Here is a 22,263-nt window from a genome sequence, read left to right on the forward strand (position 1 = left end):
CTCAGCCAAAATAAATAAAATACATCTTCAAAAAAAAAAAGTGAGCTCTGAGCAGAACCTTTATTTTTAAGGATAAAGAATCAGTAAAAGGAAAAAGTTACTTTCACTAGGGGATTTTTCTAGGTGGGTGAACTTAAAATTAAATAAGTACTTTTTAACAGTGTGACCTTAATAGAAAATAATTCATTTTTCACCAACTTTAAGCTGTCATGCCAGTAGATTAGTTTTTAACATGCATTTTTAGTTTTGCATTTTAATTATTTATGGGATAAGTACTGATTTATTTTTCCTGAGAGTCCTTTGAACATTTTATCAGATCACTCATATTGAAGCACATCAGAGAGCCAAGCAAGCAGGTGTCCACTTGACCCTCTGTTTATATCCACGAGACTTTTTTGGTGTCCGTCTGGGGCTTGTCCCCTCTTGGTTAACATACTGGGAGAATTCACTGAGTCAACCTGCATTCCTGGATGCCTGCTCTTTGCTTGGCACAGTGCTAGGTGCTGAGAATTCAAAGGATAATAACCAACATGCAGCCTAGTGGGGGAAAAACATTCTGTACCATAATTATTTTGTGATGTGTTAGTCGCTCAGTCGTGTCCGACTCTGTGACCCCATAGCCTGTAGCCCACCAGGCTGTTCTGTTCGTGGGATTCTCCAGGCAAGAATACTAGAGTGGTTAGCCATTCCTTTCTCCAGGGAATCTTTCGGACCCAGAGATCAAACCCAAGTCTCCTGTATCGCAGACAGATTCTTTACCATCTGAGCCACCAGGGAAGCCCGTTATTTTGTAAAGCTTGAATTAAATGGTAATTGTAGACGTTCAAAACATGTAAAAGTGCAGAGAAGGAAGTCAGTCTGTAGAGAGGTCATTTCAGAGAGGGCTGGATCCAGGGCTTTGAAAGAGGATGGATGAGCAGCAATGAGACAGATTGTCCAGTTGGAAGGATTCTGCCTGTCCTGGAGACCAACAGTTGTCATGATTTCTGGGTAAGTGTGTAAGGGTCACGGAGGCAGGAAAGAGGGAAGTTATGTGGGCAGAAGCCAGGCTCAGCCCTGAACCTGAGTTCACAAGAGCCAGGGCATCGCTGGATGCTTTCAGCAGAGATGACACTGTTTAGGGGAGAAGAACTGCTGTGTGTGGAGGTGGGGACGTAGTCCTCGGGTGAGGCCAGTCAAAGACCACGCATGGAGGAGGCTCTGGATTCTAGATGAGATGTGACGGCCCCCTGAGGCCGTGGAGGGAGGATGAGAAGATGACCGAGGAGCAGACCGAGGGGCTGAGGAGGGAGCCCTGCCCCTGGGCTAGGCGGTCAGGCTTCTCCCAGCTTTGTCACCCACTAGCCCTGTGACCCGAGGGCAGTTACTTTTCACTGTTCCCAAATCTGAAACAATGCACTGTGTCACCTGGGCATGGGGCCCTGTTGGTCAGTGAGACACACCTGACCCCCTTTCTTCTCATCTGTTAGAACAGGAGTGGTGGCCCCTTGGCAGGGCTGTTTGACAGGCAGGTTAAGTGCCACCTGGGGCTGATGTGCAGAAAGGGACAAGTGGCTTTCTTTCACGTCTATAAAGGTGTTCATGGTGGGACCCATGGGTGTCATCAACCAGGCAGAAACAATTGGACATGAAGTGGTTTGGGACAGGGGTTTCTTACCTCGAGACTGTGGTTCCCAAGAGGGTCTGAGGATGGACTTTGGAGCCCTGTGACCCTGGGGACCGTAAGTGCTTTCTTGTGGAGATTCTGTTTTCCTGGGGACTGTGGCTGTCAGATTCTCATGGCGGTAGGGGTGTGGGCATGACCCCACCAGGCTGGAGCTGTGATCTGGAGCAAACAGGGGTCTTGAGGTGTGTAAGGTGGACCCAGTAGCAGGCGGCCTGGGTATCCCAACCACACTGAGATCCTGATCTTTAATGGAACCTGAAAACTCTCAAAGTGACTCAGGCTAGGAATGCTCGGAGGAAAATCACAGGAGTTATTCCACTTGATCCTCGGATAGATTTTGATGTAAGGAGTATCAAAGCCTATTAGACAAGGCGGTTCTTCTGATTTATTTTGGCTGACTGCCTGATGGCATGTGGGTCACCATCTAGTAAGCTTGTTTGTTTAATCCGTCCTTCTCCTTTGAGATAGGATTTCTGTCCTAAATTGGAAATTTCTAGGGAGCAGGAGCCTCATTTGATTGTTCTTTCTATCTCCCAAAGCATCTAACTTGCTCGGGAAGCCAGCAGACCTAACAACTCGTCTTTACTCCTAGCTGTTCAAGCACGTTTCAATGTTAAGATATAAGCAAAACAAACAAGCACATATTCTAAAACCAAAACACTTTCCCTTCCTACGTCTAAACCCCATCTGTCCTGTTACACTAACCACAGTTGAAAATATTTGAAAAAGTTACAGAAAGTTCCAAACAGCAAAACTTGGATTTGCCGCCCCAGCAACTATTTGCATAGCACTTACGCTGTCTGAGGTATTCTCAGTCACCTGGAGATGACCTCTAGTCTGCCAAGGATGAGAGAAGGCTGTGTGCACCATTTTATACAGAGGACTTGAGCTGCTGGAGGTGGATATCCTCAGGGTGCTGGAACCAGTCCCATGAGTGCCCAGGTGGTGCAGAGAAGAAGCCAATTCTGACTCCATGTTGGAAACTGTTTCTTTGACTCACTTTTCATTTCTCTTATTATTATAATCATACCTAATGGCTTGCTTAAAAGGACTCTGCCCCTCTGACAGGTGAAGACAAGCATCCCGGGCCCCTGACCTCCCAGAGTCCTGGTCCCTGAGCTGGCATTAAACTAAAGCCCTTTTGTTCAGAACCCTGTCCACCTGTAGATTGCAGGAAGGAAGAAATGAACACATCCCCTGCTGGAGGCTTGCCATTCTAGGAGATGCTTGCAAGATTAATTGGCTTTTCACTTTGCTTCCTTACCTTCCCCTCCTCCATCTCTGATTTACAAAAGAACCTGCCATCCAGATCCCATAAGATGGTTATTTCGAAGAGGCGCTAGTCTGCCATCATCTCAGTCAGTTGGCTTTCCAGTAAAGTTGTTTTCCTTGCCTCAATGCCTCATCTCTCGGATTCATTGGCCTGTTGTGCGGCGAGCAGAGCAAGCTTAGACTTGGTAACACAGGGACGACTGTATCATGTTGACTTTTGGGCCCCAAGTCTTTGACGTCAAATGTGCTGTTTGAGAATCAATCCCTGTTAGTTGAATGAAGTAGACAGTGGCTTGGCCCGCCCTCCCTCCTGGAATTCACTTGGTTAAAAATCTTGTGTCGCTCACTTAAATCTAATTAACATATTTAATTGGTATGTTGTGTAGTTCTGGAAGCTGCTTATTAGATTTCATAGGTGTCTCTGGCAGCACAAAATGTTAAATGAGCAAAATAATTGTGTTACGGTGAAATGAATATGAATTACTAAATGAGCGAAATGATGACTTCATGGAAAGTCCTGATAATGTTGGGTTTGAGGTTATCTTCTCAGCATAAGATATGAAAATTGACTTTTTATGTGTGTATGGAGGTTTTGGAGGAAAGAAATGTGCTTTTTCTTTTAGATGGTGGAAATCCTGTGTGTGTGCATGTGGTTTTAACCAGAATGGGCATCTGTAAGGAGAGTGGGCTGGTGTCCTTTGAGACCGGATGAGCCTGGAGTTGGCCGAGGTGGTAGCGGGAGAGCCGGGCTGTGGGGCGTCTCTGAGCAGGGAGGTGATGTCCCACTGTAGCTCTGGGGAGAGTGAGGGTCTATTGCCCTCTCTGGTTCTGGACACGATGCCGGGGAGCAAGAGGATGATGTGAGAAAGTGGACCAGAGACTCGGAGCTCCCAGGGAAGCAGGTGAAGACGAGCATCCTGGATCCCTGATCTCCCCGAGTCCTAGTCCCCGAGCTGGCGTCCCAGGGCTCTTAGCCTCCAGCCCAGAGCCTTTCTGGCTGAGCCACCCTGCCTCCGACCCTCAAGTGTTCCTTGTGGGAGGAAAATCAAGGGGCCAAAAAACCCCAGGGCTGTTAAACAAACAGAGGCTGGCTTGTCCTGGTTCTTTAAAGGCTCTTGTGGTTGCAACAAACAAACCCACTCAGACCCGTCAGGCGGTGGGCGTTTGTTGAAGGTTCTCCCGCCTGGGGACCTAGCTGAACATGGGGTGCAGGAGGCAGGAGCCCCGCAAGAGGCCGACCCAGGGGGAGGCTGCCCTGCATGTGTATGCCCACCTACCAGCTTCTCTCTCCAGACATTATCCTGCTGACCGCAGCCCAAGTCTGTCTACACCCTCCCCCAACTCAGTCTCTGCTCCTCCTGCTCAGGCCACCTCTCCTGCCTGAGCAGCTGGTGTCCTGAGCCCACGTTCCAAAACAGACCATCATAATGGCCGGGAAAGCTCTGGTTCTGAAAATGTCCTCCCCCTCGCAACAACATGTCCCTCCATGGAGGATTTGGTCCTTACAGAAGCTCTGCCAGGTTAGGAATAGTTTTTCCGTGTTACAGACGTGGAGGTAAGGCCCAGAGAAGGCAGGTTACCAGTTCAAGGTCACACAACTCGTAGGACCCAGGCCGTCAGTGTCTCGTCTCTGAGGCCTCGTCCTGGGGGTTGAGCTCTCGAGTGACCCCGCCTCCCCCCTCACTGGCTGGGGATGGGCTCCTGAGCATGTCAGCCCCTACTTTCTCACCTGTAACCAGATACACAGCAGTCATGGATGGGGTTAATGCTTGGTTGTGTTAACCCATGCTGTGCTGGCTGCCTGATCTCTGGTGGATGCGGTGCTGTGTCCCACCCAGGGCGCTGCTGGCTGAGCATGGTGTCTGGGCAGCTCCGCGTCCCCCTCCAGGTGGTCACTCGCTTGGGAGTCCTGGGGGACTTGTGGTCGAATCATCCTCAGCAGGTTCTCTCTCCCATCTCCTGATGAGCAGGTCCAGACCCTGTTCATCAGAGTGACTCCTGACTAGGGTGGACACGGGGGGTGTGGCCAGTTCAGGGGCGGGGGTGGGGTACTGGTGTCCTGCTGTCTTGCTGTCCCTGATGCTGCCCAGGCTCCACTCAGGATCACTCAGCCTTCCTACGAGAGTGTGTTCCCCCAGGTCCCCTGCTCAGGGATTCCCTCTCCTCCACCTGAGGCAGCCCTCTCTTCAGTTCTCCGTCTGAGGTGGGCGGGGCTGCTGGTCAGGGTTTGGGGCACGGGGGCTGTGCCACCTTTAAGAACATGTTTCCCCATTGGGGCAGCTGAGCTCCAGTGGGACACCCAGCAAAGGTCCTAGGAGACAGGGCCTCATCAGCCATGAAAAGTGTTTGCGTTTCCCTTTATTCCCGGGCACCCCGACGGCATCGCACCCAGGTCCTGGCTTCAGGGCCCACATGCTGTCCTCTTAGTGTGGCTCTGAGTCACTTGCAGGGTGATCACAGGTCACCGGGTAGATCCTGTCCCCTGGTGGACCCTGCATCGCATCTGGAATGTTCTCCCAAGTCTGCTGCAGGTCTGAAGGGCGATTGCTGTTCTGTGTATTGACCAGAATCACGTGGCAGGGATGTGTCATCAGGTAAATGGTGCTTTCTGAATTGATGTGGATAAAATCCCCTGTAAGACAAGTTCAATGTGTGTGCATTTATTTAAACAATAAAAAATTGGATTGTTAGGGCTTCGGCAGAGAGTGAAGGCAGCCACGTTTGTTCTTTGGGAACTTGCTTTAAATCCTTGTCTGAAGAAGCAGTTGATCTAACAGAGAGAGGAGGACGTCTGTCTTCCCAGAGAGACAGAGCAGTGCTGAGACCTGCCGATGTCCCGGGCCAGCGGGTCTCTGGGTGTTAGCGGGGGGTCCCCACCATGGGCAGGACACCCCAGTTCACCTCGGCTCTAGCTCATGGCTCTAGGGGGAAAAGATGTCCTGGGGACAGGAGGTGGGAGCTTTCCGTGTTTCAGACAAGCCCCTGAGGCTTGTCCAGGGGTGACACTCGAGTCTAGCTGTTACAGGAGCTCATCTGTGGTTGAGCTTCTGATCTTCTGTGTCTCAGCAGGAGATGGGGTGGCGTCCCTAGCATTACAGGGTCCCAGTGTGGATGCAGACGCCCCCTGGTGTGGACGCGGATGGCCGCCCTTGGGTTCCTGAGGACATCAAGGCTGGACAGCAGGTGACATATGGTGTCCAGGGACCCAGCCGCCCTTGGCCTCCTGAGGGGGGAAGTTCACTCTGGTCCTGGCTGCTGGGGGGCACTTCCTCACAGAGCACTTCCTTCTGCTTCAGATTTTCTCCAGCACTTGTGGGGCTGCTGTCGGCTGGCTTCTAAGACTTTCTGAGAGGCCCTGTTGCAAAAGCAAAACATTACAGTCTGGTTATTTATTGACGTCCGTGAACACAATGAAAATGGTGCTGGCATTCCAGGCTGCTCCTGTAAGTGCCACTGAGAGGGAGAAAGTGTTTGCTTTTCTGGGGCATTTATAGCAGCTGGCATTTATTCTAGCACTTTTTGTATTTAATAAAAGGATCCAAAAATACGTTTGAAGTGCTCGTTTCAGTCTGAAGACTAGAGGCTTCTTCTGAGGGAAGGAGGCAGCCCCCCAGCAGTACATCCAGCTTCCCAGGGCCTTGGGGGGAACGTTGGGGGCACCCTGAGCTCCAGGCCAAACCCAAAGCTCCCAGGAGCCTGTGACTTCACTTAGGGTTGAGTTTCTTCTGGGTGAAGAACAGTCTATGCCCCACAGTGATAGCGAGGCCTCGGGTGTCCTGAGGGTACCTGGTGTGGGGCCCAGTTCGGGGAGGGACGCTGGCTGCACCCCTACGTTAACCACCAAAGTCATGTGCCTTGTGGCCTGACAGGCGGGGGTTACCTGCTGGACACCTCCTCCCATTGACTTTCTGTGTCGCCCTCCTGGGGAGAAGGGACCATCACAACCAGACTTTCTCCACGGGTTTATTCAGCGAAATAAAAAAGCCTATTATTTACGTCAGTGTTCTACATTTTTCATACTCTCCCACCAAATGATTTTCTAGTGAATCACAAATATAGATCCTGGAAATAGATCAATTTGATGTCTTATTATTAGCCAAAGTTGACATTAATAGCCCAGAAAATAGCTTTTATGTTGGCATCACTCCTGGCTACTTGTCCAGAGCATCCAGCAGTTCTGACCGTCTCTTACAAGCCCCAGGGTGCCCCCCACCCCACAGCACATGTCCAGGTCTGCCGGCTGCTGGTGGAACAGACTGCAGTATCAGGTGCACTCATGGTTTGTGGAAGGCAGGGGTCACGCCTTGCAGGTGGTCTCAAGGGGCCAGGAACAGCCAGGGTTGTGGATCTTTAACTGTCTGTCCACAAGGAGGGGGAGATCTCAGGACTTTCTGACACTGTTATCGCTTTAAACCCTCCTGTAATTGGGTGATTTTGCCTACATGAGCTTTAACAAAAGCTACGATGAAGCTCTCTCCCTTGATTGCAATCAAATTGGCGTCTTATTTTTATAGGTTGTTGCTGACAGGTTGTAAACTTCCAAAATGTTGATTCTTCTCCTGTGGAATTTCAGGACACCGAATGAGCAGATGGTTAATGAGATGACAAGTTACCCACCTCTCGTTGTACCTAATTATGTGGCCCTTGGTGCACACTTTTCTTATTGTTGCATTTCCACAGCCGTGTGCACTTCAAGTCACCTGCAGACTGTTTAAAACCATTCACTGTGCCTGGTGTCCCTTCCTTTTCCAGTCAAATGGCCTGACACCCCTGGGATGGGAACACTAGTAGGTGCAACACACAAGGCTGAGGCTCAAATTAATCATTTTTAGGGGAATAATCAATTCAGGAAATATTTTATGAGACAGACACGTGTGGTATGCAAAGCACCGTGCTATACACAATGAGAAAATGCAAGGTACTATTTTGCCAGCTAGAAGCAAATATTTTTGCAGAGGAGATAACTCCAATTAATTTAAATAATTGCTTTAATACGGGAGTCAGCAAATCTTTTCTGAGAAATATTTCAAGCTTTGCAGACACCAATAGTCTACCTGTGTTGTGGTAGCAGGCCGGTGGCCGAGCAATATGCAGATGCCATTGGAGAGAAAAAGGGAAGATTGCAGGTTGAGAGTCAAGGGGGGCCATGTAAGGATGGTGGGGCGGGGAGGCAGGGACAGTGCCCTTGAAGGGGAGGCAGGGAGGTATGGGCTTAGACACGTGAGTGGGAGGTTCCTGGCTGACACAGAAGGGGAGGTGGTTAGAGACACAGAGGGCATTTGCTAACCCGTTGAGAGTCCATGAGGACTCAAAGGCCCTGAGAACTCTGCTCAGGGCTGAGTTTTCTTGACTGCTGAGTCTTGTTTCGAGGAAAGTGGGATCACCAGTGAATCTGTGAGTTTGGAAGGGGCCCGCCTGCACCAGTGAGCTGTTTCTGGTCACCCTCAGCAGCCTGACTTGGGGAGACTCCTGTCTCCTGGTGCTTTCTGGGTCTTCTCTGGGGGGGGCACTGTCCTTGTGTCATATGGCTGGACATGCAGGCCTTGTGCATGTTTTTATATGAAGAAATAGTAACTGAGGACAATGCAGTCCAGATGGTGGAGGTGGTATGGCAGGTGTAATGAGCCTCCTCATCGCCAGCTGTGTGGATGTCAGAGCAAGCCCACGCTGGAACCTCTGCTGCAGGGTCACCAGGCGAGGGGTGAACGCAGTAGCCAGGCTGGGGCTACCACAAATCGTTTGGGTTATTCAGGTCAAATTTGTGGGTACCTTCGTTTCTTTGTTTTTGGCAGAAGATCCCTCTGCTTAACGGGAACACTTGAATGTTGAATGTGGTATTTTTCTGGTCCATGAGTAGGCCCAGCTCCTCTGACCCGGCCACCATTTTGGAGGAAGCGGCTTGAAACTGCTGACCTGGTCTGCCTTGCTTTGTTCTCCAAATGGGGAAACAGTGACAGTGGTCAGAACCAGCTGGTTTATGGTCACATGCCAGCTCCGTGGGGGCAGTCTGCAGATGGTAGTGACCTACATGGGGCACCAGCCTCTTAGCTTCTTCTTGGTTGTGTCTGTTCCCAAAAGGGGACCTGTCACATCACTCAGCCTCATGGGGATGTTTGGGGAAACCACGGCTTACCAAAACCAAATTTATTTGAGGTGCTTGGATACGGAAAGCAAGAGAAAGAGTTTTTTAAAAATCCCCTCTCTTGAGCAGCTGTCATTTTCAAAATGCAGAGTGTTTATGGCATTTGTTACTATGGGAAGAGGCTTTGATTATTAGGATTTAATTTTCATTAGCCTGCAGCGCCTTGTTCTGGTTTGGATGAAGGCAGTTGTATGCACATGTGGTCACTTCTGCAGCTGTCAGCTTGGTCCTCAAGTTGGGTTTTATCCGGAAGTGGCAGGGGACAGTGGATGGGTCCAGGAGATGGCTCCGGCTTTCAATTCAGCTGCAGGGTGAGATTTCTATCCTGAGCGGCAGTTTCAAGGCCTGAATTTAAGATGGGGAGATGGGTTTGCATTCCTGGGACTCCAGGGCAGCCACCACAGTTGGTGGAGGTCCGAGCCGGGACCCACGAGCTTCAACCTTGAAAGAGGTGAACGGACTGGACTCATTCCAGGTCATGTGCGCATGTGTCCTGCTTCTATGAATTGCTAATTTACGACCTTCTTCTAAGAGATGCCACCTCAACTGTGGCAGCCTTGTTATTTAAATTAAGGGCAATTCAGACAGAGAGTGTGAGGTGAGCTCCTATGACCTGGTGCCCAGCCTCCCGGGCAGCAGCAATGCAGGTCTGCTAATCACCCAGGGGTCAGCCTGGAGAGAAATCACTTAGCCTGGTTCAGAGGTGAGCGAGCAGAGAAATTGTGGAGAGAGATGTCTTAATAGTTCTAACGGTTGGGTTTGGGATCCCAGAGGACACGCCAGAGGCATCACTGTAAAAGTGGAATCAGAGTAGACAATTCGTGCTCCCGGAAGAGAAGCTGAGGGGACGAAAAGTATGTTCCTGGTTATTCCTCCTACATTTACTTTTTTTTAACAGTTTTCTTGAGATAGAATTAACATTCCCTACAATTCACACAGGGCTTCTAGTTCATGCAGGCGCATGAGAACAGCACACAGTCATCACTGGGAAGTTTCCGTCATCCTGAAACAATCTTCCACTTCCTTCCCCCCACCTCCAGAGCCCCCACTGGTCTGCTTCCTGTGTCTAGGTTTCCCGTTATGAGTTTTCCTGTGAAGGGACCATACAGTTAGTGACCGTCAGAGACAGACTTCTTTACTCAGATAAGGTTTTCCAGGCTCACCCATGGTGTCAGGAACCAGCATTCCAGTCCTTTTCGAGGCTGAGTATCATTCCTGCGTAGATAATACCCTGTTGTGTTTACCATCCCCACTGATGGACCCTGGGGATTTTGTCACCTCTGCGTTTGCTTGTGATGATCACACAAAAAGACCAGTCTGCACCATCCATTCTGGAATCCAAACCGTCCTTTTTCTCACATGAGAACTTCCTGGTGATTAAAGGGACAGTATCAGGTCAGACTAAGGGTCTGGCCAGTCTCGGGACTCTCCTGAGGTCTCTGGCCAGTAAGCAGCGATGGCCCTGCAGAGTCCAGATGCCCCTGGAGGAGAGGAGGTCCCTACATGCAGCCTCCTCTGCCCGTATGCACTTGGCGTGCGGTGTCTCCGTGTCGGGACGTTCTGGTAAATGTCCCTGGGCTCTGGGTTTGTGGGCAGGGGCTGTGGCTGGGCTGCGTTGAGCCCCCCGCCCACACCAGCCCTCCCAGGAGCTCCAGTGTCAGGTCGGCTCTGACCTACCTGGGGACCCTCGCTCTCTCACCCACAGGAGGGCTTCCTAGGCTCAGGCTGGGGCCACGTGTGCCGTCCACCTGCCCCCACATGCCATCCCCTCCTGCCCCCCATTCCCCGGTGCCCCATCCTGGTGCAGGCTCACCTCCCTGCCGCTGGCTGACGACTGGGCAGGTACCTAGTGTCCTCCAAGCCCCGGGTGGGTGGTTGGGGAGCAGCGGAGACAGAGGGCTTGCCCGCCGCATCCAGGCGACCTGGCCTGCAGACAAGTGTCTGCTGCTTATTCTGAGGTCCAGCCACGTCCCCGCCTGCCCCCTCCTAGCAGGGCATGGCAGGAGCTGTTGTACGTGGGAGCCCACGTTCCCTGGAGGCTGCTTAATTCAGTCCCCGTTTGCACCTCTCCTGGCGCACACGGCGGTTTCTCCCTCATTGGAGCTATTTTTGGGTCCTTTTCTGGAAGAGGAGTCTTTCCCCGCAGGCAGCCTCTGACCATGCCAGATGGCTCTGTGGTGTTTTATTTTTCTGAGCACTTGCTATTTCTGGTTTCGTAGGTACTCAGTTAACCCAGAATTCTGATAAGGTGTTTAAAATAGCCTTTGGACTCCTGTGGGCTGTTGGACTTCTAAAGTTACTCTTCTGCTTTTTGTCACCACTCGACTCTGGGGCCGAGTCAAGTAACTGGACGTTTCTCTGTTCCCTGCAGTGAGCAGGGTGGCAGCGTGGCCAGCTCTTATGGAAGATTCCAGGGACGTGTGTTTGCCGATCCCCAGGCATGTGCTTTTTAAAAGCAGGAATCCCCATATGTTAGCAGTGGACGGTAGACGTCTTTGGTCGTCTTATTCAAAGCTGCTCAGAGGCCAAGAGGGCTTGGGTGTTGCTCCAGGTCATGAGCTTGTTCTCTGAAATCCTGTCCACTCTCGGGGCATGTCAGGTGGCCTCTGGGGCTGTTATTCCCTGGGCCCATCACAAGCCGCCTCTGAGGGAGTGGAGGCTGACCTCGGTCTGCGGGTGACGTCCCACTGCCCTGCCCTGGCTCACCCTGAGGAGAGGCCTCCTTCCTGCCTTTGCGCAAAGACCCTGACTTGTTTCCACAGAGTTCCACGGACAGTGGACCGGCCCAGGCTGGCACCCTGAGCAGAGACGCATCCAGTGTGAGCTGCCCTATCGGTGGACCGTCAGGGCATGTGGGGTCAGCTCCCTGCAGGAGTGTGGCCCTGAGAAGGCCCCCTGGAGCCTCCTTCCAGACATCGGGATGGTTACTTCCACGACCTTCAGGGACTGTGAGTGACATTGATGGCGTGGATTGCAAATAAAAAATAAAATAGGACATACCTGCGATCTGGCCCTGTGAGATCATAGCTACGGTGTCATGTGTGTGGTGGTGTGTATGACCCTAGAGAATAAATCTTTAATAGTACAAGACGGGGGTTACTGGAACATCCAGCTGACAAGACTCAGATCTGGGGGGGTGGGGAGGGGCTGCCTCACAGAGTTGGGCCGTGTGTGCCCCCAGACTTTGTCAGGTCTGGAGACAGCCTGGTGGTCCCAGCCCAGGACTTGTGGCCAGCCTCTGTGTGGGGAGCCGGGGGTGGGGCCAGGTGCTCGGCCAGGGCACAGCGTTCCCGAGGGAGGCAGGGGCTGACATCTGTCTCTGCAGAGACTGTGGTGCTGCCCTGTCCGGGGGCCAGTGGGGTATTACATGTGGTCTCCATGTTTTCTTAGGGCAGCCCTGGGGGTACTGCCATTTCCAGTTTCTGGAAGGACAGAATGAAACCCAAACTCTAGATGCGCATCTGTAGAGGTGCCGCTGAGGGTTCCCTGGGGTCAGAGGGTTAGAGTTTTTCAGGAGGATAGACCCTCACAGACCCCAAAGCCTCCTCCATCCTGTGAACTGTGGCAACAAGCCCCCATCCCGTGGACTGTCCTCATCCTCCTCACCCATCCTGGCTTTTCCTGGGTCTGCTCTGGCCCTGTGTCCTGACTGATCAGGGGCCCCCGGAGGCCCTGCCCTGGCCTGGGTCTGCAGCCCAGATCCCAGACTTGCTGTCACCGTCACCAGGCACCCCTCTGCCCTGAGACGCTGACAGTTTCCTGGGTGAACCTAGTACAGGGGCTTCCCTGTACGGCAAAGGGGGGCTCCCTCCAGCAAAGTGGGGGTCTGGGCTTCTCTGGTCAACACAGCGGGGCCAGCCTGCATCCCTGCCCTCGTCCATCAGGGAGCCTGGGAAGGGAAGGTAAAGAGAGCAGGGGGTTGTCTACACGGCAGACGCACTGCCATCAGGAACTGGCTTCCTGCGTGGACGTGCAGACCAAGTGGCGGCCACGGAACCCAGAGTGACAGGTCCTTGGGAAGTGTCAGCCACAACCCCATGACCTCGTCACTGAGGATGGAATCTGGCTCCTTGGCGTTTCTGTTCAGAAGCGTGGCTCCCATCATGTGGCCAGCATGTTCCTCTCCCACAGGGTGCAGACACGCCCGGACCCCAGACTTGCCGTTTGTGCCCATGAGGGTGGGGCAGGTCATCTGTCTCAGTTCCTGCCTGGAACTCCTGCAGTTTCTGTCTCACGAGGGTCCCTCTCATCCCCCTCCCTCCTTGAGTCTGGTTCTTTGATGGACTTCACGGTGGGACAGACCCTGCAGATCCTCCAGTGGTGCCCACGAGGCCCTCAGACATGCACACATCGATGCTTGGGAGACGTTCTGAACGTGAGAATCAGAATATTCTACATTCGAGAGAATGTCAGAGAATCGGAATAGTCTACCTTGGCGAAAAGGTCAGAAGACCGATCACATGTGGCCAGAATCTCCTCCTTGCGCCAACCCGAGTGCACAGGAGAGAAGACAAAAGGAAAGTGTGGGGCAGCTGGGGTCTTCATCACTTTTGTTCAAATTCAGTTAGTTTTGCATGATTGCTCCTCCTTCCGGTCTGTCCAGGATCTTGGATAAACGGTGAAACAAAACCTTGATTTTGTAGGCATGCCAGCTAAGCCAGCATCTTCACTCTTGTTGTTTAGTCGCTCAGTTGTGTCCCACTCTTTGCAACCCCATGAACTGCAGCATGCCAGGCTTCCCTGTCCTTCACCATCTCCTGGAGCTTGCTCAAACTCCTGTCTGTTAAGGCAGTAATGCCATCCAACCATCTTATCCTTTGCCACCCCTTTTTCCTCCCGTTGCCTTCACTCTGAGAACCAGCAGGAACTTCCTAACATTGTCAATGTCAGGTCAACAGGGAACGTGTGGTCCATGTTTGGGTCTCACCATTTGTCCCTTAAAATTCATTCTGTGGGTTTTGTTAAAACACAGTTCATTGGTTACTTTTCCTTGTAATGTGTCTCTGGTCGCTCTGATCCAGACCAGGGCTCCTCAACACCATGGCTGCATCTCAGATGAGCAGGTGAACACCTTGCCTCCCCTTCACCTGCAATGTCAGGTGCCAACCTCACTGTTCCAGAGAGGCTATTGGGGGGTTGGGGGAACGTCTCCCCAGCCCTGCTCTCCAAGGCTGCAAACCTCTGATGACCCCAAGCCCCTTGTTCTGTAAAAACCTTGTTCTGTGTTTGTGGGTCGTTTTGTGGGTGTCATTCTCTGAACCGGGCGTGGGGGCCACACCAAAGGCTTTCTTACTTCCTAGGTAAATGATTTTGGAAGCGTGACTTTTAAATTATAGCAGCATATGTGACCGTCTGAGCTCACAGTGAGAATAGGTTTGAGGAACTTCCCTCACATGTGGAGGGTGGGGGCGTGGATGACAAGTCAGGCCAGCTCCACCCAGGCTCCACAGGGCCATGTCTCCTGTCCGGGCCAGGCTAGGCAGGGGTCTCCCCTTGTCCTCCCAGCACCACCTCACCTGTGGAGGAGACACCTGTGTGAGTGGCGCTCCTGGACCTCGGCTGACCTTCCTCCTGTCCTCGTGTCTACCGTGAGAGCCAGCTGCAGATTGTGGGCTGTGTGTTTACTTAGAAGCAAAAGGCCATGTTTCTCTCAGCTCCCAGCAGTGCTGAGATGACCCTACTCACTTGTCTGGAAAGCGTTTAGAGACCTGGTGGCAGTGGGACCCTCTGGGTGTCTCCTGGACTCTGAAGTCGCCGAGGTCGTGGGGCACTTTGTGACTGAAGGTGTGAGGATAGAGGGCTGGCCCCCGCCCCCTGGATCCTGCTCAGCATCAGATGTTATGTGCTCCAGGCTCTGTGGGGCGTTATTAGCACAGGCCTGACCCAGGGGCTCTGTGGTCACCACTCTGACCCCACTCTGGCCCCGAGCTTGCCTTGGGTGGTGGGAGTTGTGCGTGAGCCCTTGGAGCTGGGGTGGGCCCCTCCTGACCATTCAGAGGGAAGGGTGGGGGCTGAGGTCCAAGTGTTCTGTCGTTTAATTACACCTTCGTCCAGTGCAGAGGGCTGTTTGTAGGGGCTTAGTTTTGAGCTATGGTTGTTAGTTCTGCACCATGCTGGTGGGTGGTAACCATTAGTGTAAGCCATGTATCTGATTAAATCAAGAATTTGTCTCGAATTTATGCCAATGTAAAGATGTCTCCTGTGTTCTCTTGTCTCTGGCGGAGGGGAGGCCTGTTGCTATGGAGACAGCAAAAGAAAGAGTGACAGCAAAAAGGCTCTGCTTCAATTTTGAAAATATTGGTGACACAGATGATTATGTATGTAACGATACTGCGCAGCAGACTTATCTTCCTTGGAAACGTGTGTCTTGGAATTTCACGGTGAAACGGTGTTTCTGTGAGGAGCACGATGCTGTTTGTGTGTTGTTAGGATGTTGTCATGTGAACAATGAGGGTGTGATTGTTCCTGGAGGTGGGCAGGATGGAGGGACAGCTGCTGTAGGAGGTGGTGTGTCGCCCATAGAAACTGGAAATAAGGCAGGTCTCGTAAGACTCACTGAGATTTGTCAGTGGCTAAATGTGAAACTATATCACACATTTTAGAGACTGATTTGACAAACCGACACATGCTGTTTCCTTCTGTCCTCACGTCTCGCTCAGGTTTGGAGTCCTGTCTTCTACCCGTGTGAATGGAGAACCCTCCAAACCCAGCTCCAAGCTGGGATTCCAATGCGGTTTAAGACATGAGGGCGCTTCAGTGTGGACAAGGTCGGCCCCATAGCTCAGTGAACGTTCACTGAATGCCTGTGCTGGACACTCAGGCTGTTTCTGCCAGACCCATGTCTTAGGGAAGGGGACTCTGCATCAACATAGTCACCAGTTCCAAGCCTGGGTTTTGTTTAACATCTTGGTTATTGATGCTGGAAGCACCCATTAACAAGGATTTAATGGGATTCACAGATGATGTTACATTGAGAGGAAATATGGCAGTAAGTGGTGAAGCCACATCTGGGAAAGTGGAGGGCTTGCCAGCCTGCAGGGGGCCAGGGGACAGGCCTTAGGAGATTGGGGGGCTATCATGGCCCCTTCTGTGCCTCTTCCTGGAACCCTGAGTCCTTTGGGCAGTGGGCTGGCTCCAGGGTCCAGGGAGCAGCTGAACCTGGGGGCACTTTGGAGGATTTCATGTCAGTGAACGGGCTGGTCCAGCTACAGCTGGCTGGTCACAGTCCCAGGCTTCCTGGAAGAGGAGCCAGAGGACAAGCCTGATTTCCCGTGTATCTCATCCTCTGAGGAGCCACCCACCTGCCTCTGCTGAGGGCTTTGTGGGTGACCCTTCCCTGCGGCCAGGAGGTCAGGTCTTGCCTCTGATGCTGGTCCTGTAGGCCCCATGCTGCCTCTCCTGGGAGACACTGCTTGACTGTTTCCAGAATATGGGGGCAGTTGGAAGTCACTTTCTTCTGAAGGGGGATGTTAGGTCCCTGGGGCACATGTCGTGTGGGGTCCTCTCAGAGCTGCAGGTGTGTTCTCGGCTCCTTCCTGGCCAGGGGCTGGAGGTCACAGGGCGTCTGAGCCAGGGACCCTGTGCCCATTCCCCAGGGCTTGTTAACATTCCTGCTGCTGGCTGCATGCTCCAGCGTGGCTATGGGGGAGCGATGCCAACCAATTAACCTCAGGCTGAGCATGTCAGCCTCCAGAGGGGCTTGGTGGCTCTGGTCCCTGCCCAGCATTGGCTGGTGGGCCAGGGCTGCAGTGCCAGTGGTTAGGTCACAGAGATGGCCGCTCTGCAGAGGGATGAGGAGGGATCTGTCTGCCTGGGTTGTGTTGGCCCCAGCAGAGCAAGCGCTGCTGCCTCACCGCCTCCATCCATCCCCGAGCAACTTCTCACAGAGCTGTGTTAGCCCCGAATGTAGAAGAAGGGGGCTCTAGGGACCCAACCAGGTACACTGTCTACTGACCATCAGCTCCATGAACTGGGGTTGGAAGCCATGCTCTATGTGAAGGTGGACAGGCCCACATAGCAGAGGAGGAAGCCAGGACCCCAAGAGAGAAGATGCTAAGCCCTGCCTCACGTCCAGTCCAACTGGGCCATCAAGATGACAAAGAGCAGAGGTGAACCCTGAACCCTGGGGAAGGGAAGCTGGGCTCCAATGTGGGGACTGCCTGAGCCTCGGCTCCAGACTCGCTGGGTGGGCAAAGCTGTGCAGTCGCTCACCTACTGATCGTTTGATAGAACTTAACATAAATGGAAATTGTGGAGAAATACAACTAGGCTTTACCATTTTAAAAGTTGTTAAGTGTCTGCTTCAGTGGCATTGAGCACATTCATGTCGCTATGCAGCCATCACACCCTCATCTGCAGAACTTTCTCATCTTCCCAAACTGAAGCTTGGTCCCCATTAAACACTGGCTCCCCCAGCCTCTGCCCCCTGTCTACTTCCTGTCTCCCCCATCTACCTCCTGCCCCCATCTACTTCCTGTCTCCCATCTACTTCCTGCCCCCATCTACTTCCTGCCCCCATCTACTTCCCGTCCCCCATCTACTTCCTGTCTCTATGGACTTGACATCTCCGGGACCTCACAGGACTTGAATCACACAGCACTTGTCCTCCTAGGTCTGGCTTATATCCCTGAGCATCACGTCCTCCAGGTTCACCCATGCTGTAGCAGGTATCCGCCTCCTTCCTCTTCAAGATGAACAACATTGCACGGCATGGATGGACCACATTCCGTTTATTCTTCATCTGCTGCTGGATTGCTTTTGCAGACATTTTTGTAGACTATTCTGGGAACAGTCACTCAGTATAATTCTGGCTTTCCTTGGAGCTTTGATCACGTTTTATTCTTATTTTTAGTGTATGGCGTGTCCTTGGAGAACCAGGAGGCCCTTTCTATAGACACAGACCTGGGGCTACAGGTACCACACTGAAGCCAGGTGGCCGCTGGGCTCCCATGAGACTGTTACTTGTTAGTCTGGGGTCACTGCCTGTCCTCCAGGTCTCCCTGGTCTTGACCTTAGTTGCTCTGCTGGTTTGTCCAGATGAAGGTTTATTGAGAAAGGGCTCATTCTCCTCTCACTGAGAGAGGGTGTCACCTTGGCTTTCCCCAGACCTCAGGCATCTTTAGAATGTCCACCTCAGGGCAGTTTACTTTGCCTCCTATCATGTGTGTTTGGTGAACAGAATCAGAGCTCAGAACAGGAACAGAAAGCCTAAGGGGGGCTGAAATGTACCAGTAGCTGGAGGAATCCCATATTCCAGGCTTTGGGGGTGGGGCTGTGTTTTAACCCAGAGTAACCATGGCAGTCAACACAGATGATCACCCCACCCTGTTCAGTGAATGCCGGTCTGGCCTGCGGGGGGCAGGCGGGGCCCTTTTACTGGCCCTTCCTGAGGCCATGCCTCACCGCTGGTAAACCTGAGCCCTCAAAGGCTGTCCACGCCTCTGGGCCAGGGCGGGGTTGGATCCAGCAGAGCTGGTCTGCGATGGTCTGGGAAGCAAATGCAGCCGTGACTTTGTTTTTGGAAGAGAGCCAGGACCTTCAGCAAACAGGCCCAGACCTCTCGACCTGAGCTGCCTCTCTGTGGAGCTGGGACCCCTCCTACCCCCGGGTTTCTGATGCCACTAGTCTTAGCAGGGCCTCATCAGAACCTGCACTTCTCACTGGGGCCAGGGCCCCTTCCCAGTGTGCTGTCCCTTCTTCTGATGGCACCGCTGGGCTGGACCCATCCCTCCTTCACAGACAGAGGAGCTGAGCCCAGGGTGGCAGGGACCTCCCCATTAACCTGGGTGCAGGGCGGACCCCAGAGCTGGACAAGGACCAGGCTCGGACTCCAGGCTGGAGCTCCTCTCCTGACCTGCAGTGAGCAGGTGACAGAACACCTATCTCGCCGAGTGCTGAGCACAAAGGAGATGACGGGCCATGGGAAGGGCTCAGCTCACTGTGGATGTCAGTCCAGATCTGGTCCCCACTGTCCACTCATGACATTGTTGTCCCATCAGAGTTCTCAGAGCTGTCCCATGTGCCCAATTCACCCTCAGGACACTCCTGTGGGTGGCTGATGGGCTGGGAGGCAGCCCTGCCCTGGACATGACAAGAGCAGGGCATCCAGTGCTGACCCCTCACTGCCTGGCCTCCACTGGGCTCTTCACCACTGTCTTGCCCTCCCGGCCTTTCTCATTGCCCTGCTGCCCATCCCTGGCCATGTTTCTCAGCTTGTGACACAGAGGACAGGGTGGGGACAGCTGTCGGTGGTGCAATCATCCTTCTGGGTGGGCGGGGCCCTGTGCCAGCCTCTTCAGGCCCTGTGAACATCACCTCGTTTCCTCCACCAGAACCAGGTGTGTGCTGCCTTCTGTCCAGTGTGTAAACTCCTAGATACTGTCTCTTCCTTTCTTTTCTGATTTTACGCCCTTCATGGGGACTGGCCCTTTCTTCTTGGTTGGGGTGCTCTTTGGGGCTCAAGTCCTCATGTAACTGACCTCGACTTGAATAATTTCCAACTTGCCATCAACTGGAGTCCACCTGATTGGCTGCAGGGAGCCCTAGCCCCTCATCCCAAGCCCCACTTGTGGTGGGGGAGGAGACACCATCGCCAGGGGCATCAGGGGTCTTGGCTCTCTCTAGAGTATCCCACACAGTCACTGCCAGACATTTTGATCAGTATTTGGTTTTGATTCAGTATATTTTCCAAAGCATTTTAACTACGTAGTTTTCACTTTATTGTCCCTAGTACAACGTTTAAAAATTTCACCATCATTTAATAACAAACATCTTAATATCATAAGTGGATAGTGTAGCCATTTCTATTTAACAAAGTAATGGAAGTTCTAGCCAGAGAAATTAGGCATCCAAATTAAAAAGGAAGAAGTAATATTTTTATGTTTGCAGATGGCATGATCTTATGATAGTAAACCAAAGAAGTACTTAGAAGTAATAAATGAATTCAAGAAAGTCAAAGAATATAAAATCAACACTCAAAATTCAGTTGTATTTCTATACATTTGCAATGAGCAACCCAATGTGCTGTGCTTAGAAACTCAGTCATGTCCAACTCTTTGCAACCCCATAGACTGTAGCCCGTCAGACTCCTCTGTCGATGGGGTTCTATAGGCAAGAATACTGGAGTGTGTTGTCATGCTCTTCTCAACCCAAAAACAACCAAATAAGGGAATTTAAAAAACAATTCTACTCACCACAGCATCAAAAAGAGTAAAATAGGAATAGATTTAACCAAGGCAGTAAAAGACTTGCACACTGAAAACTATAAAACATTTCTGAATTAATCTCAAAAATATACAAGCAACTCCTACAGCTCAATTCCAAAAAAATAAATGACCCAATCAAAAATGGACCAAAGAACTAAACAGACATTTCTCCAAAGAAGACATACAGATTGCTAACAAACACATGAAAAGATGCTCAACATCACTCATCATCAGAGAAATGCAAATCAAAACCACAATGAGGTACCATCTCATGCTGGTCAGAATGGCTGCTATCCAAAAGTCTATGAACAATAAATGCTGGAGAGGGTGTGAAGAAAAGGGAACCCTCTTACGCTGTTGGTGGGAATGCAAACTAGTACTAGCCACTATGGAGAACAGTGTGGAGATTCCTTAAAAAACTGGAAATAGAACTGCCATACAACCCAACAATCCCACTGCTGGGCATACACACCGAGAAAACTAGAATTGAAAGAGACACGTGTACCCCAATGTTCATCGCAGCACTATTTATAATAGCCAGGACATGGAAGCAACCTAGATGTCCATCAGCAGACGAATGGATAAGAAAGCTGTGGTACATATACACAATGGAATATTACTCAGCCATTAAAAAGAATCCATTCAAATCAGTTCTAATGAGGTGGATGAAACTGGAGCCTATTATACAGAGTGAAGTAAGCCAGAAAGGAAAACACCAATACAGTATATACATGGAATATATATATATGGAATTTAGAACGATGGTAACAATAACCCTACATGTGAGACAGCAAAAGAGACACAGATGTATAGAACAGTCTTTTGGACTCTGGGAGAAGGTGAGGGTGGGATGATTTGAGAGAATAACATTGAAACATGTATATTATCATGTGTGAAATAGATTGCCAGTCCAGGTTTGATGCATGAGACAGGGTGCTCAGGGCTGGTGCACTGGGATGACCCAGAGGGATGGGATGGGGAGGAAGTGGGGAGGGGGGTTCAGGATGGGGAACAGATGTACATCCATGGCTGATTCATGTCAATGTATGGCAAAACCGCTACAATATTGTAAAGCAATTAGCCTCCAATTAAAATAAATAAATTTTTTAAAAAGGGGAAAAAAATAAAACATTCTGAGACAAATAGATGGAAAGTCATTGCTTGTACATGGACTGGAATGCTTCCCAAAGTGGTCCACAGATTCAACACCATCGCTATCAAAATCCAAATGGTATTTCTTTACAGAAATAGAACAAGCTGTCCTAAGGTTAGTGTGAACTCTCAAGAGGTCCTGAATAGCAAAAATCAATCTCAAAAAAGAACAAAATTGGAAGACTCATTCACAGATTTCGAAACATGACACAAGGCTACAGAAGTGGAATCAGTATGTGTGCTGGCCCGGGTAGAAACCACAGACCAATGGACTAGCAAGGCAGTAAACTTGCACAAATGTGGTTAATTGGTCTTCAACAAGACCATCCAGTGAGGAAGTAGCAGTCTTCAAGAGACAGTGCTAGGAAAGCTGGATGTCCACACGCAAAAGAGTGGAGTGAGACCCTTACCTGACACCATATACAAAAGTTCTGTCTTGGGAGATGGGCCTCTGTTATTCGAGGATGCTTAGGGGCCAGTTCTGTCCTGAGAGACAGGCCTCTGTTATCCAAGGATGCTCGGGGACTAGTTCTTTCCTGGGAGATGGACATCTGTTATCCAAGGATGCTCGGTGACTAATTCTGTCCTGGGAGATGGGCCTCTGTTATTCAAGGATGTTCGGGGACCAGTTCTGTCTTGGGAGACGAGTGTCTGTTATCTGAGGATGCTTGGGGACCAGGTCTGTCCTGGGAGATGGGCCTCTGTTATACAAGGATGCTAGTTCTGTGTCCACCCTGCCCTTTTAATTTTAGGATGTCTGTGCCTGCAGCAGAGGGTTCCCACATGGGGAAGCACTGGGGCAGATGGGGGTGGGGGTAGTGGGGGGC

The 22,263-nt window shown here is 51.4% G+C and overlaps 1 protein-coding gene and 1 long non-coding RNA gene across 5 annotated transcripts in view; one reads left to right on the forward strand and one right to left on the reverse strand.

Moving 5' to 3' along the window:
- Window positions 1-22,263, forward strand: part of SH3RF3 (SH3 domain containing ring finger 3) — a 157,584-nt gene that overhangs the window by 18,517 nt on the left and 116,804 nt on the right. Inside the window, exons 1-2 of one of the 4 annotated variants that reach the window (XM_081593028.1) lie at window positions 11,406-11,518; window positions 11,843-12,028. The exons of the other annotated variants lie outside the window; for them this stretch is intronic. The gene's annotated coding sequence lies outside the window, so the exon portion shown is untranslated. Of the gene's footprint in view, window positions 1-11,405; window positions 11,519-11,842; window positions 12,029-22,263 lie in introns of those variants that run through there. 4 annotated transcript variants of the gene reach the window in all.
- LOC145546369 (uncharacterized) lies at window positions 42-11,134 on the reverse strand. Its single transcript, XR_014082798.1, has 3 exons — window positions 10,894-11,134; window positions 4,668-6,293; window positions 42-3,185 (listed from the first exon to the last, which is right to left on the reverse strand). It is a non-coding gene; the product is annotated as an uncharacterized LOC145546369 (long non-coding RNA).

This window comes from Giraffa tippelskirchi, chromosome 4, assembly GCF_054371585.1.
Source record: "Giraffa tippelskirchi isolate mGirTip1 chromosome 4, T2T-mGirTip1v1.2.pri, whole genome shotgun sequence".
Lineage (NCBI taxonomy): Eukaryota > Metazoa > Chordata > Mammalia > Artiodactyla > Giraffidae > Giraffa > Giraffa tippelskirchi.